Here is a 15,619-nt window from a genome sequence, read left to right as displayed (position 1 = left end):
ACCTCCTTTCTCGTGAATTATCCTGTCCTTTGGCTGTAATAATGACACATGCCGTCAGTCTTTCATTTTCCTGATTTCCAGTTCTCTCAAGTAACAGAAAAAAAAAATGCTATTAAGCGTCAAGATCAACAAAGGTAAATTATAATAAAACAAAATGAAGAATGTCTTGGAGCAGACTACCCGGGAAGATCTTAAGTGTCATAAGAAGAAATGAGGCGTCCCTCCGCTAGAATGTCAGAAGAAATGGAATCATCTGCCTGATTATGTTTTTCTTGTCCCGCTGTCAGGCATTGAATTCTGTTCATCTGCCAGAGATAAGCGGCCAATTGTAATCTACAATGACTGGTCTAATATGGAAGACTTATCACGCCGACAAGGAAATTGTGATGTCTATAGCGTAAGTGACGATGCGGGGCCGTCACCGGTCAGGAGAAATACCGAAAGTCTTAGGGACCAAGCAAAAGACAATAAAAAAGCACCTCAATATGTAATAAAAGTAAAATATATTCTCACCCCGGCAATCTGATCTTAACCTCTTCAGTCATTGGGTCATTTTTTCCTGGTTCAGGGCCAGACGCATTTTCAGCTTTTTTCGTACATGTGACTTTTTTGTTTGGGTTATCCAAATTATTTTTGTGTCTTTTTTCAGGGGTACATAGGCCTTTATTTTTATGGATTTTTTTCTTTCTTTTTTTTTTATATCTGGGAAAATGTAAACAGAAAAGAAGAATAAGTAGGGGGGTTGTTTGACCCATTTTTAGTGTTTTTTTCTCTCTAGTATGGTCACTATATGTAGGTGACACATAGTAGGAGCAGGGATAGAACCTGTGATGTGGGTGCATGGTAGCGGTATTATTTACTAGCAATAACCCGTGACTTCGTCCGCTGTCCCCTCACCCTTGCGCAAACCACCTGCAGCGCCGCCCTTCCTTGAGGCCGGCGCCGGCCCCTCCCACAGCATCGTGGGCTGGGACCCCACGGCCCCGCTGCTGCACCTCTGGCCCTCCCTGGGCTTGTTCGGGCTGGATGCGCTGCTGCATGCTACGCCAGCCTGAGGCAATGTGTGGCCGGCCGGCATGTCAGCAGCGTTAGGAACGATGCGGGCAGCCGCCATGTTCATCGTCGGCTTCCCACGCGCTGGCCACGCCCACAATTCGGCGGCAACCTATGGGCCAATGTGCTGGCTCCCTATCCTGCCCACACACCGGCATGCACCAATAGCAGCTGTGTGTAAGTCTCTGCGGTGACGTCATGCCCAGGTCGACAGCGGAGCAGGAGACAACTTTAGAGGGTCACGTTGGCGTTTTGGGGTGAGTCAGACACTTTTCAAGTAGCCTATTACCCCTTCCTGGCCAATATGTAGGTGTGTGTGAAATTTCGAGGAGATCCATTCAGCCGTTCGGGTGTGATTGAGGAACAAACATCGAAACACACAAACCCACAAACATCCAAACTCACAAACTTTCACATTTATAATATTAATAGGATTTATTTATTTTACTTATTTGTTTTTAGATATTGTGACCCCAATATGGTCTTTATTTTGATGAATTCCCCTGATACATTAGTCTCAGTTGTAGGGAGAAGTCAACCTCCTAATCTGACCTGCAGAGCTGATCTCAGTCCTCTAGGACCCAACACCTCATACAGTTCCTGGGCCGCATCAGATCACATGACTGTCGGTCAAGAAGGGGAACTACATTTTGGCTCATTGGCGGAGTGTGAAGAGTGATCGGGAAGGCAGAGATGGTAATAAACCATCCCTGCTTTCTCTCTTGAATGTAATGCAGCTGAATAACTTTGCTAGGATTTACAGGGTTAGATGCCAACTGCCCAGATGTATATAAAATATATATATAAGTGTCTGACCTCTGTATAAGCAATGCCGCCCCTGCTACCTCTTGTGTCACCCCCTCTACCTCATTGATTGTGGCCCCCAGTCCCATGGTGTGAAATTACTTTCTTTGTAATGTATCTTTCTGTCTGTATTTGAACCCTACAAATTGTACAGCGCTGCGGAATATGTTGGCGCTATATAAATAAAATGTATTATTATTATTAAAGTCAATGGGCAATCAGCATCTGGTTAAAATGCACTTCCAATTATAAGACAATGTTCATAAATTAATAGTGTTGGTAAACATAAGAAACATAGAAGTCTATGGAAGGGGGATGGCTTCTGGAAAAGACACACCCATACTGCAGCTGCAACTCTGTCACAGTTAGTAACTAAGATCACTCTTTTACTTCTACTATCTATAATAAGATACGGCTGTAATACTGTACAGAATGAGGCAATAAATCAATGAGGTGTCAGCTCTGTCCTCCTCCCCACCCCTCTCCATAGACTTCTATGTGTTATGCTGAATATGGATGCTATTAGAGATAAGCGTCTGAATAAAAGGAAGGAGGAGAAAATAAATTTCTTTAATAAGATATTCCCCAGCACTATTCATCAATAAAATTAGTTTTATAACTACAGGTCCACTTAAAGCTATGTACAGTATGTGAATATAGTGATATTCACGGGGAAGGCTCAGGTACAGGATTTTGTTTTGTTTTTTTGCAAAGGGGTCCCAAATCTTCAATGTCTGTGTCTAGATCTAATCTCCTCCATACCTCTGCACCTCTGCTGGGAACACCGCCATGAAAAACAAGTCACTTAATCCTTGAGCATTTAATTTGAGCATATTTGTCAGTCTGAGAAGATGCGATTAGTTATAACAAGATTCATCTAGGGTTGGGTTTGGCATTGCAATGACGGTACGTGAAGCTATGGCTTAAGAATGCAAGATTAGATTATGAGACAGCCCAAAACGTGAGGCTTAAATTTACAGTCTAGAAACCAGGTTCTTATTGACTTAATAAAATGGGATCCTGACTATCCAGCCCATTACCACCACCGCTCCAACGCTCTGTAATTGAAGGATGACTTCTTCTACTATGACGGAAATGTTAATTGTCAGCCAGACAACATGGACAGAGCATTCGTAGGGAATGTGCCCTCAGTGCTTGTTTCTTTAGATGTAGAGTCTTGAAGAACTTTCCTTTCTATTGTTTGGAGACGTTCAATGCTTGTACTAGTGCTTGTAGGACATATAGCCCGCGGTATTGTCCTGTAATTACCCATGTACAAATGTTCTATTACAATGGAAAATTAATCATTACGAACAATACACGCGAAGGTGAAAGGGTTGCACGCGAGAACAAAGAGTCGCTGTCACAAACTGGAGAACTGTGTAGACGTCTTCCATTTCTTCCACTTTGATAAGAAGTCTTGGTTTGTGGCTCTGTTTGGTTAAAAAAATGGCATATTGTATCAACAAGTTATTACCCACCATAGAAAATGTACGTGTATTATCTCCATGGCTTGTATGGTATAGAACCAACATATTTCGCTGCCATCTACGGTGCTCACTCATATCAGTTTCTGACCCTAGTGGGGAACAAAGTCTAATTTCCATCATTATCTAAGAAGGTTTTAATGTGGGAAGAAAACCACAAAACATGTGGAGAGATGTCCATGGTCGGAATCAAATCCAGAAACCAAGACTGTTGATTGTAATTCTTCTTGGTGTTGCCAGTATATCTATAGAAGTCAAAACACTTCACGTCAATCGGTGAGATGTTCCATTTGTTCTTTCTGACCACTACCACTATTACTGTTAGTTTCATGTTACCACCCAACATGACCATGTGTAAATCCATGAGAAGATAAGGCAAGGTCACACCACAAATATGACCATGTGAAAATCCATGGGAAAATAAGTCAAAGTTCAGATACAACCCAACATGACTATGTAAAATTCATTAGATGATACGACAAGATCACATACAACCCAACATGGCCATGTGGAAATCCATGAGAAGATAAGACAAGGTCACACACAACCCAACATGACCATGGAAAATTTATTAGACAATAAGGCAAGGTCACAGCACCCAACATAACCATGTGGAAATCCATGAGAAGATAAGACAAGGTCACACACAACCCAACATGACCATGAGAACAATCCATAAGATGGTAAGGCAAGGTCACGCCACCCAACATAACCATGTGGAAATCCATGGCAAGATAAGTCAAAGTGACTGTTTCACAGGTTTGATGTACCAATATTGAATATATATCAAATCAGTATGGAAACATCATGGTAACTTTGAGCCCCACCATGCAAAATCTGCATGGAAATTATATTTTCTCAATATGTTTGTGTTTCTTCTGGGTCCTCCTGTTTCCGCCCCCCCCCCACACACACACACACACACACACTCCTGACAACATACTAATAAGTTATCTGAAATTTGGATTGTAAGTCCCAAAGGGGACAAGTAACAATTGTGATAACAATCTTTGTACAGAGCCTAAAAGAATTGACTTTCATATAAACGATAGACTTGCGTGGCCAAGATGAGTAGACAAAAATTAGAGCATGCTACGATAAAAAAAATGGACGTGTGAATGGCTCCAATCACTATAATGGATCCATGTGTTGTCCGTGTGCTATTTGCTATTCTCATGGACAGCATTAAAAAAAAATTATTATGTGAAAGGGCCGTAAATCTGTATAATCTATAACAAGGCCCCCACCCCAAGTGAAAATTTCAGTACTTACAGTCCTATGAAAAAGTTTGGGCACCCCTATTAATCTTAATCATTTTTAGTTCTAAATATTTTGGTGTTTGTAACAGCCATTTCAGTTTGATATATCTAATAACTGATGGACACAGTAATATTTCAGGATTGAAATGAGGTTTATTGTACTAACAGAAAATGTGCAATATGCATTAAACCAAAATTTGACCGGTGCAAAAGTATGGGCACCTCAACAGAAAAGTGACATTAATATTTAGCAGATCCTCCTTTTGCAAAGATAACAGCCTCTAGTCGCTTCCTGTAGCTTTTAATCAGTTCCTGGATCCTGGATGAAGGTATTTTGGACCATTCCTCTTTACAAAACAATTCAAGTTCAGTTAAGTTTGATGGTCGCCGAGAATGGACAGCCCGCTCTCAAATGATCTGAAAACAAAGATTGTTCAACATAGTTGTTCAGGGGAAGGATACAAAACGTTGTCTCAGAGATTTAACCTGTCAGTTTCCACTGTGAGGAACATAATAAGGAAATGGAAGACCACAGGGACAGTTCTTGTTAAGCCCAGAAGTGGCAGGCCAAGAAAAATATCAGAAAGGCAGAGAAGAAGAATGGTGAGAACAGTCAAGGACAATCCACAGACCACCTCCAAAGAGCTGCAGCATCATCTTGCTGCAGATGGTGTCACTGTGCATCGGTCAACAATACAGCACACTTTGCATAAGGAGAAGCTGTATGGGAGAGTGATGAGAAAGAAGCCGTTTCTGCACGTACGCCACAATCAGAGTCGCCTGAGGTATGCAAAAGCACATTTGGACAAGCCAGCTTCCTTTTGGAAGAAGGTCCTGTGGACTGATGAAAGAAAGATTGAGTTGTTTGGTCATACAAAAAGGCGTTATGCATGGCGTCCAAAAAGAAACAGCATTCCAAGAAAAACACATGCTACCCACTGTAAAATTTGGTGGAGGTTCCATCATGCTTTGTGGCTGTGTGGCCAATGCCGACACCGGGAATCTTGTTAAAGTTGAGGGTCGCATGGATTCCACTCAGTATCAGCAGATTTTTGAGAATAATGTTCAAGAATCAGTGACGAAGTTGAAGTTACGCCGGGGATGGATATTTCAGCAAGACAATGATCCAAAACACCGCTCCAAATCGACTCAGGCATTCATGCAGAGGAACAATTACAATGTTCTGGAATGGCCATCCCAGTCCCCAGACCTGAATATCATTGAACATCTGTGGGATGATTTGAAGCGGGCTGTCCATGCTCGGCGACCATCTAACTTAACTGAACTTGAATTGTTTTGTAAAGAGGAATGGTCCAAAATCCCTTAATCCAGGATCCAGGAACTGATTAAAAGCTACAGGAAGCGACTAGAGGCTGTTATCTTTGCAAAAGGAGGATCTACTAAATATTAATGTCACTTTTCTGTTGAGGTGCCCATACTTTTGCACCGGTCAAATTTTGGTTTAATGCATATTGCACATTTTCTGTTAGTACAATAAACCTCATTTCAATCCTGAAATATTACTGTGTCCATCAGTTATTAGATATATCAGACTGACATGGCTGCTGCAAACACCAAAATATTTAGAACTAAAAATGATTAAAATTAACAGGGGTGCCCAAACTTTTTCATAGGACTGTATTTGTCAGGGCTTTACAGAGATTACCACCACTGACATCAGGTCCGGTTCACATTGGGGCTTACAATCTACAGTACATATTTCACACACACAAGTCCCGGCCAATTCAATAAAAATCCCATTATACTAGTAATGTGGGAGGAAACCGGGGAGCCTTGACAAAACCCATGCAAATAGGAAGGACATACAAACTCCAGGTCGATGTCTAGGGTCAAATTTAAAATGGTTTGGTCCACCTGGTCAGCAGAGCCCCATACTACAGTACTATAATATCTGCACCCCCAGTCACTATATCCCCTCATATATTTATAGAGTAAGAATATCTTCCTATCAATCTCGAATCCAAAAAGATACAAAACAAAATGTTGTAAATATTCATTAGCATGGATAAGGAGATGTATTTGGAGCGCTCACGAATAAGGCATGTCATGTGTTTACAGGGTTACATTCTCTTCCCATTACTGTAGACACTGTACACACTGCTCAGCTAAGAGGAATGCGCTGCTGCCATAAGAGACTGTGCAATTATTCTAGGCACATGGCTGCTTCTTACATGTTAGGACTTTCTAATGGGTTTCGGTCTTTAAAAATTGTCCTGTGCAGGTGGGTTAGACTCTGACTTATTCCACGAGGTTGGGTAGCTTGACCGAGATGCAAAGTATATGTAAAATGGTGACCCATGGGTGCGTGAGCATGACGGGGTCATGTGGGTTACGTTGTATCTGCTTATGTTTCTGATGCTTTCCTATCTTTATTGAAAATCTGTATTTGTTTTAATTTAGGATATTAGTGAGTCATATGTATATGTAATATGGAATGTGTAGTCATTGGAGTAAGTGCACTGTTGCTTTAAGATGATATCACACAGAACTGACTCGTGGTCACATGTAGGAACATGTTTACTGCAACCGCACGTGGGGCTCATAGAGGTGGGGAGAGATATAAGTAGGATACATAGAGCACTGTATAAGGAGAAGTGCAGATATAAAACACACCGTCCCCTGGATAGTCAGGCTGCAGTGATGGTGGAAATGGACTCAAAATGAGATCTGATGGGGCAAAGGCAAAGTCTTCCCCTACAATGCTAATATCATAGAGAGGGGCTGTGAACTACCCCACTGGTCAAGGGTCTGCGATGAGACTGATCACTGGCCTCAGTGGTCGCTGGCGAGAGACTGGTGAGGTCCCTCAGATATGTCACCAGTTCCTCACCAGGATCTTCTAAGCCATTGATTGGCAGTCATGTGGTTCCAACGCAGGATGGAAGGGGGACCAGGACTGTACAATGGAGCACAAGGGATAGGTGAGCATAACGTTCTCCTTTTTTATGTTTTGCACCCACTCTGGCCACCCCTGAGTTACCTTTTACTCCTGGAGAATCTCTTTAATGGTATCCTCTAATAGGTGTCTATGCACACTACACAGTCTCTATATGTTGCCCTACAGAAGTATTCTATATCCTATTAATATTATAAATGTGAAAGTTTGTGAGTTTGGATGTTTGTGGGTTTGTGTGTTTGGATGTTTGTTAGTCAATCACGCAAAACCCGCTTGACCGATTTGGCTGAAATTTTCCACAAACATGGTTAATACACCCCATTGCGCAATAGGCTACCTTACCTCACAATAGCGCACATACGTTTGTGCAAGGACCCCCACAAAACCCAAACTCACACCACCATCTCTGCAATCTCACACACTTTGGATCATAGCAAGCCACAAAATTCATATTGCCCTCTACAGCCTCGCCCCTAACCCCACACAATCACATATACATATACTTTACCACTTTGCCCCTCACCTTACCGATACTCCAGGAGGCGCTCTTTAACGCTCCGGAGCAGCCATGTTTGCCGACCCCCCACCGCTCTGACAATCCGCAACACCACCCACCCATGTCAATACCCCTAGGCGGTCTAATAAATGCAAAAAAAAAAAGTTTAAAAAAAGTAAAAAAAAATATAAAAACAAATAAAAAGGATTAAAACCCCATTCAGAATTTTTTCCCTGCTTCCCAGTACATTATATAGAATAAATAATGGCGGCATCATGAAGAAAAATTTGTCCCAGGAAAAATTAAGACCTCATATGGCTCTGGGAGCGGAGAAATAAAAAAGTTATGGGGTTTAGAAGGAGGGGAGTCAAAAACGAAAAACGAAAGTCCCAAAGTCACTCTGTAAAGTTTCTCACAACACCGTATATATAGCGGCTCAAATACAAATTAACTTCAACACAAAAGTCTCATGTATTCTCTGAATTACAGAAACAACAAGATACAAAGTTACATTTCATATCCCATACCTTATACACAGTAAGAAAACCTTACCCGCGCCTGTATATACCCACTGCTACAATCACCGCAGACGAAGTCGCGGGTAACAGCTAGTTGTTAATAAAATGAATAAAAATGCAATATAAAAATTCTCTGATTGTAGACAAGTGTTTCTTCTCCATCTGGCCCAGACCTCCATGACGACTTCTTCCAGATACTACTTTGCTCTGCTAAGTTTGTCTTGGAGATATCATATGATAATAAAATGTATACAAATGATTTTGCTTCGTCATGTCTGTTTTGTCTCTGTATAACCTCCCTTCCCATAATCTTCTCCATCTTTCTAGCATACATACAGACTACACCGGGTATTTTGTAGTCTGTTACCATAGAGACACATACGGTAGGTCTTAGACATAAAACCATAGTAAATATTTAAATCCCAATAAATTCTATTTTAGAATTTCAAGAAACTAAATCAAGAAATTTTGGCTACAGAACAAAAAATTGACTTAAACATCCAAACAAGTAAAAGAACATGGAGACATGTAAGAAAAAATAGAAATAAAGGGAATTACTGACTATTATCACTCAATATCCAAGGCCGGGGTCCCATGTGGCGTAAACGGTGCAGTTTAGCTGTGGAAAAAGCTGTGGCGTTTTACAGAGATTACAAAGTGGATGGGATTTTAGAGAATCCCATCCACACATTGCAAAATGCTGCGGTTTTGGAAACCCTTACATGTCAATTATACCTAGGGAGTCGCCGGCAGTTTCGCTATAGGTATAATGGAATGAGAAAGTGAGAGTGATTCAGGAAAAATTGCAATAGATTGCTGCTGTGGTTTTTTCCGCACTGCGGCCTGCTATGTGGGGTCTTAGCCGAAAGAGGTTTTTCCATGAACATAACATATTTATATCTGTAGATAATGAAAAGTTAAACAATTTGGCAAATATAAATAATTAAAAAGTTTTTAAGATTTCCGCTAACCATCTTAAAGGTGACATCTATTGTCTTGATCAGTTGACAATGGATATGACCACAATTGCAGGAGCTTTCTATGGTCTGGAACTTGTCAGAAACCCGGCCATGATGTTCTTATTGTGGACAGGTTATCAGGAGAGACACTACATGTATGAGAAGATAACCCGACCACAATAAGGACATCATGGCTGGTTATCAGGAGGATACTACATGTATGAGAAGATAACCCGACCACAATAAGGCCATCATGGCTGGTTATCAGGAGGACACTACATGTATGAGAAGATAACCTGACCACAATAAGGACATCATGGCTGGTTATCGGGAGGACACTACATGTATGAGAAGATAACCTGACCACAATAAGGACATCATGGCAGGTTATCAGGAGGACACTACATGTATGAGAAGATAACCTGACCACAATAAGGACATCATGGCTGGTTATCAGGAGGACACTACATGTATGAGAAGATAACCTGACCACAATAAGGACATCATGGCTGGTTATCAGGAGGGGACACTACATGTATGAGAAGATAACCTGACCACAATAAGGTCATCATGGCTGGTTATCAGGAGAACACTACATGTATGAGAAGATAACCTGACCAAAATAAGGACATCATGGCTGGTTATCAGGAGGACACTACATGTATGAGAAGATAACCCGACCACAATAAGGACATCATGGCTGGTTATCAGGAGGATACTACATGTATGAGAAGATAACCCGACCACAATAAGGCCATCATGGCTGGTTATCAGGAGGACACTACATGTATGAGAAGATAACCTGACCACAATAAGGACATCATGGCTGGTTATCGGGAGGACACTACATGTATGAGAAGATAACCTGACCACAATAAGGACATCATGGCAGGTTATCAGGAGGACACTACATGTATGAGAAGATAACCTGACCACAATAAGGACATCATGGCTGGTTATCAGGAGGACACTACATGTATGAGAAGATAACCTGACCACAATAAGGACATCATGGCTGGTTATCAGGAGGGGACACTACATGTATGAGAAGATAACCTGACCACAATAAGGTCATCATGGCTGGTTATCAGGAGAACACTACATGTATGAGAAGATAACCTGACCAAAATAAGGACATCATGGCTGGTTATCAGGAGGACACTACATGTATGAGAAGATAACCCGACCACAATAAGGACATCATGGCTGGTTATCAGGAGGACACTACATGTATGAGAAGATAACCCGACCACAATAAGGACATCATGGCTGGTTATCAGGAGGACACTACATGTATGAGAAGATAACCTGACCACAATAAGGACATCATGGCTGGTTATCGGGAGGACACTCCTGACATCAGAGGGCACTCCGTGATGCATTCATGTCTATGGGGCTTCCAGATCCATTCAGTTCTGATAACACAGAGCAGAATAGAACTTTCTCTATATAATAATCTATAGTATAACTATATAATTAGAATAATATAATAATCCATCTTATCGGATGTCATCCAACTCCATTCCGTGATTAACTCGGCCCAAACTCGGATGCACAACTGGATTATGTGCGTGGGACCTAGGTGGGTTAGGGTTGGTCTTTAAAATTCTGCAAAGTTTTTAGTTACTTATATTTACAAAAATGTATAACTTTTGTCTACACATATAAAACGAGTTATATTCCTAAGGAAACCCCTTTGATACAGCTCTGGAGCTAAGGTACCGAAAGGGAAGAAGAAAAAGAAGAGATTGTAAATCCACTTCTTACACTTCTGTGCTCCTTTCCAATGTGTAAGTGCTCCAAGGATTATTGATACCTGAAGATCCATATCCTATTAAAAAAAAAATTTCCATTCTCTAGAGCGAGAGCTACATTTTTATTTATCATTACGAATGGAAATTTTTCATCAGAACTATCTGTAAAATTGCTCAGTTTTTCATTTAAAATGCACATGAACTATGTAAAGATGAAAGAAAAAATGCTCAAAAATTGTAATTCTGTAGGAAAGTATCTAAAAGAGACACGTCAGGAGATAAGAGACTATCAGCCCAACTCATCTTCAGCTCAATATCGCCTCTGTGCGTAAGTGACAGGTTTAATGTAAATAACTGTAAAAGCAAAGGGAATTATGGCAGAGACAGACAAAAATAAAGAGGTGAGGTCACTGCTAAGACATATGTGACCTCACCCAGAATCTTCTGCAGGATGACAGATACAATAAATAGGATTCTTGGTCAAACATCTTACAACCCAATGTGGAGACATCCGGATTTCCCAGAACTGTTCTCAGATACACAGAACCTTTCAAAATAAATGGAAAACAGATTTACGTAAATTTTGAGTAATTTTGCAAAAAAAATTCTACATATTTTCTACTAATCTTTAGTCTTATGCTGCTTTCTTTTTCATTTACATCCACAGAAACACTAAGACATCTATTGCTTTCCTATTAGCAGACCATGGTGCATTGTGGGAGCTGAAATTTCATTTACATAGAGCCAAATGTGAATATTGACGCTCCTGAACCCCAATGGAAAATATGTAGTTAGGCCCCATTTGCCAATTAGAATAGTGGTATATTTACGCTCAGGGTCAAGGGCCACTAATGCAATGTAGTACAAGGCTAATCCTTTACGATGCACTGAAAAATACCAGTATATGTATTACAACCTTCATGGAGGGATTTGGAGATCCTTGGCAAAATGGTGGCTGTCACAAAAATGGCCAAGGTATTTTGGGAGTTAATGCCCATGATCATTGAAGGCACTGCCTGCAGGCATTAGTGCCGGGTCTCTGCTGTATAATACAGCAGAAAGCCGCTCAGTGCCTGAAAGCTGCCATACTTAAATACTCAACTTTGGGAATGGGTTGAATAACCCAGTTGTATTTTTTACATGGCAATAATTTGGGGTACATATGGCTGTTTTTGTTCCCTTTGATGGTGGGCTGAAATGATCAAAAAACAATAGCATTTTAAAAAAAATGGTTTTCACTATACAGGATGAATTACAATATACCTTACTGTATACCTTTATGTTTTGTGGCCACTTTATTGCCGCACCGTATTACCGACTGCTACAGAGTGTTGACGGTTTAGGACACTGCTTGCTCAATTTTCTTTCTAGCCACAGTGAACAGATAAGAAGAGACCACCCACCACATAAGGCCTTCTCCACAATGCTACCACCCACCACATTAGGCCTCCTCCACAATGCTACCATTCACTGTGTTAGGCCCCCTCTACCGTGCTACCACCACCCTGCTTCCTCTGGACGTGGTACGTGTATCATTTGCCAGCTTTACTTCTTCTCCTCTTCTATTAAACTACTTTGACCTGTCTTGATGTTTGACTCGGGTTGGTCCTTTGTTCCTTATATTAAATTACTTGCACGCTCATGTCACCTGCACCTCAAAAATACCTCCAGAATCCACCCTTTTTCTACTGTGGAGCAGACAGAACTCTTATTGTCATCCTGATTCATAGTCATCTTGTATAGGAATGACTGAAAATTACTAATCGGTTGTCTCCTCCCTATAATCGCACCTCTCCAACCCATCCAGACTGCAACACCAAGGATTATGGGTCTGTCCACAGAGTCTGTGCAAGCGTGTGGGGTGGGCACTCTGTATTTGAAGCATACATCCCAACTTTCAGAGGATAGAAAGAGGAACAAAATGTCCCCCTTTGACTGCCCCAGCTTAATGTCCTCTTCCAATTGCCCTCAGGTTAATGTCCCCCTGTAGTTGCCCTCAGCTTAATGTCCACCTCCAGTTGTCCCCATTTTACTGTCCTCCTCTCCCTATTTTACTGTATACTGTCTCCAATTTAATGTCTCTCTTCATATGCCTCTCCAGTATATTGTCCTCTCCTCCATTTGCCCCTACAGTTAAATGTCCCTCTTCATCTGCCAATGTTTAACATAAAAAAAATAGAGATGAGCGGGTAGTGAAATATTCGAAAATTTGAAATTCAATTCGAGTAGACCTCAATATTCAACTATTCGATCGAATATCGAGTCACATTATAGTCTATGGGAAAAAAAATGCTTGTTTCAGGGAAATCAAAATTCGACCAATTGGAGTCACCAAGTCCACAATGACACCTCAGGAAATGATGCCAACACCTCTGCAATGCAACTGGGACAGCAGGGGAAGCATGTCTGGGGGCATCTAACATGCCCAAGTCCCAGGATTACCCCAATATCACAGCCTATCAACTAGACACTCCAAACTCAATAGAACCTCTATGGAAAGTGGAAAAATACTTGGAAACCTTCTTTCCTCTACATTAGTATGGACAGAAAGACAAACTTTAAGCTAAAGAAACATTAGCATGCACCCCTTTACATCACGTTACCCATGACAACCACAGATGGAATAGGCAATGGGAAATCCAACAGCCCCATCCTTACCTGTCATTGTGTATGTGTGTGATGTGGTGAGACCTCCAAAAATTTATTTTGTAGCCCTTGAGGTGAGCCCTTCCAAATTAAGTTAGAGGCCCTTAAGCTGAGCCATACAAAAAATTACTTTTCAGGCCCTTGGGGTGAGGTGAGCCTTGTAGCAGCGGAATATTAGATTGGGCATGTTGGGAGGAAGGAGGGGCAGACTCTTCGGGTCCATTCACATGGAGTAATGTGCCGCGTGATGTGGAGTTATTTTGCGGCCGTGATTTTGCGGCCTCAAAATAACGGCCGCAAAATAACGCCGCATATACGATCCAGGCTCCCATTGAAATCAATGGCAGTGTATACGGCACGCAAAGTCTCACACGCCGTATACGTGCCACATCACGCGGCACATTACTCCGTGTGAATGGACCCTTAGATAACATGGAAAATATTTTCAAAAAATATCAAAGATGCTTAAAAAATGGTTAAAAACTTAGAGAGCAATTTTCTAGTGACACAATCCCTAGCCAAATATAACGAATATTCAACATTTGATAATACTCAACATGGGATAAGATAAGATAAGATAATCCTTTAAAAGTCCCACCATAGGGAAATTTCAGTTGTTTTTTTATTGTTCTTTTTAAGATAAAATGTTATATACAGTATGTAGAATGTAAATCTATAAATGTATACATATATATAATGTAAATATATTTTAAAATATTTCATAACTAGAAAAAAGTGCAAAAACATTCACACCCCTAACCATTCACTTTCCATATATTATACATATGTGCACTTCCTCCCAGCACACGTATAAACTATACACTTTTCCTTATTACGCCACACATGACGTCCACGTATGTACAGACATTAGATGGCAGCTAAGAAGCTTTGTGGGGTTGTCATCGGTCTTTACAAGACGCACATGAAACAATATGGAGATTGTATATTTAAGGCAGTATTCTTAAGGAGTTAATCACAATGGGAGGGAAAGACTTAGAAAACCAGAAGAACGGGAATTACTTATCTATTAAGGAAGGTGATGAACCTTATTAAAAGAAAGAAAACAAAAGTTTTCCTGTAGACATCTAGGAGACATTACTGTTTTTGAGTGGCGGAAAGAATAAAAAGGATCAGCACAAGTCTCGGTAAGCTTTGTTCACTTAAAGGGGTTTTCCAGGATAAAAATATTGAAGAGCTATCTTAAGAAAGTATAGGTATATGTAAGGAGCGTGGAGGACCTTGGCATTAGTGTCTGAGGGGCCTCAAAACCTTTGTCCACATGAGACGGCACCAGCACCAGTGGTCACAGCTGTGATCGGACCCAGAAACCAGGGGGTCCACAGGTCACCTTCAACACTAGCATTAAGTAAACCCCTTTGATCTCCTTTCTGATGTCGTTTGATTGCTGTCAGCCTGTGCATTGTAAATGTATTACCCCTGCCCTCTGGTTCCCTGGAGAAAGAAGATTTATGATGCACAGCCTTCCACTGCCAAAAAGGAGAAACCCTTTAATGGTAAAAATAGTCAATAGTCAAAAATGGTCAGCTGTATATAGTCAAGGAGAGGTTGTGAGGATAGAGGCCTTGGTACAAAAGGGGACATGATTACGATGTAGGGGCACTGGTCCCAGTTTTCATGGTGGCCTGGGCCCAGATAGAGAAGGAAATGTGGCTAAAACATAAAGATGGGGCATGGCTGATGGATGCAAGGAAAAGTTGTTCAGAAG

Source organism: Leptodactylus fuscus, chromosome 2 (assembly GCF_031893055.1).
Source record: "Leptodactylus fuscus isolate aLepFus1 chromosome 2, aLepFus1.hap2, whole genome shotgun sequence".
Taxonomy (NCBI): domain Eukaryota; kingdom Metazoa; phylum Chordata; class Amphibia; order Anura; family Leptodactylidae; genus Leptodactylus; species Leptodactylus fuscus.
Note: the sequence above shows the minus strand (reverse complement) of the source record.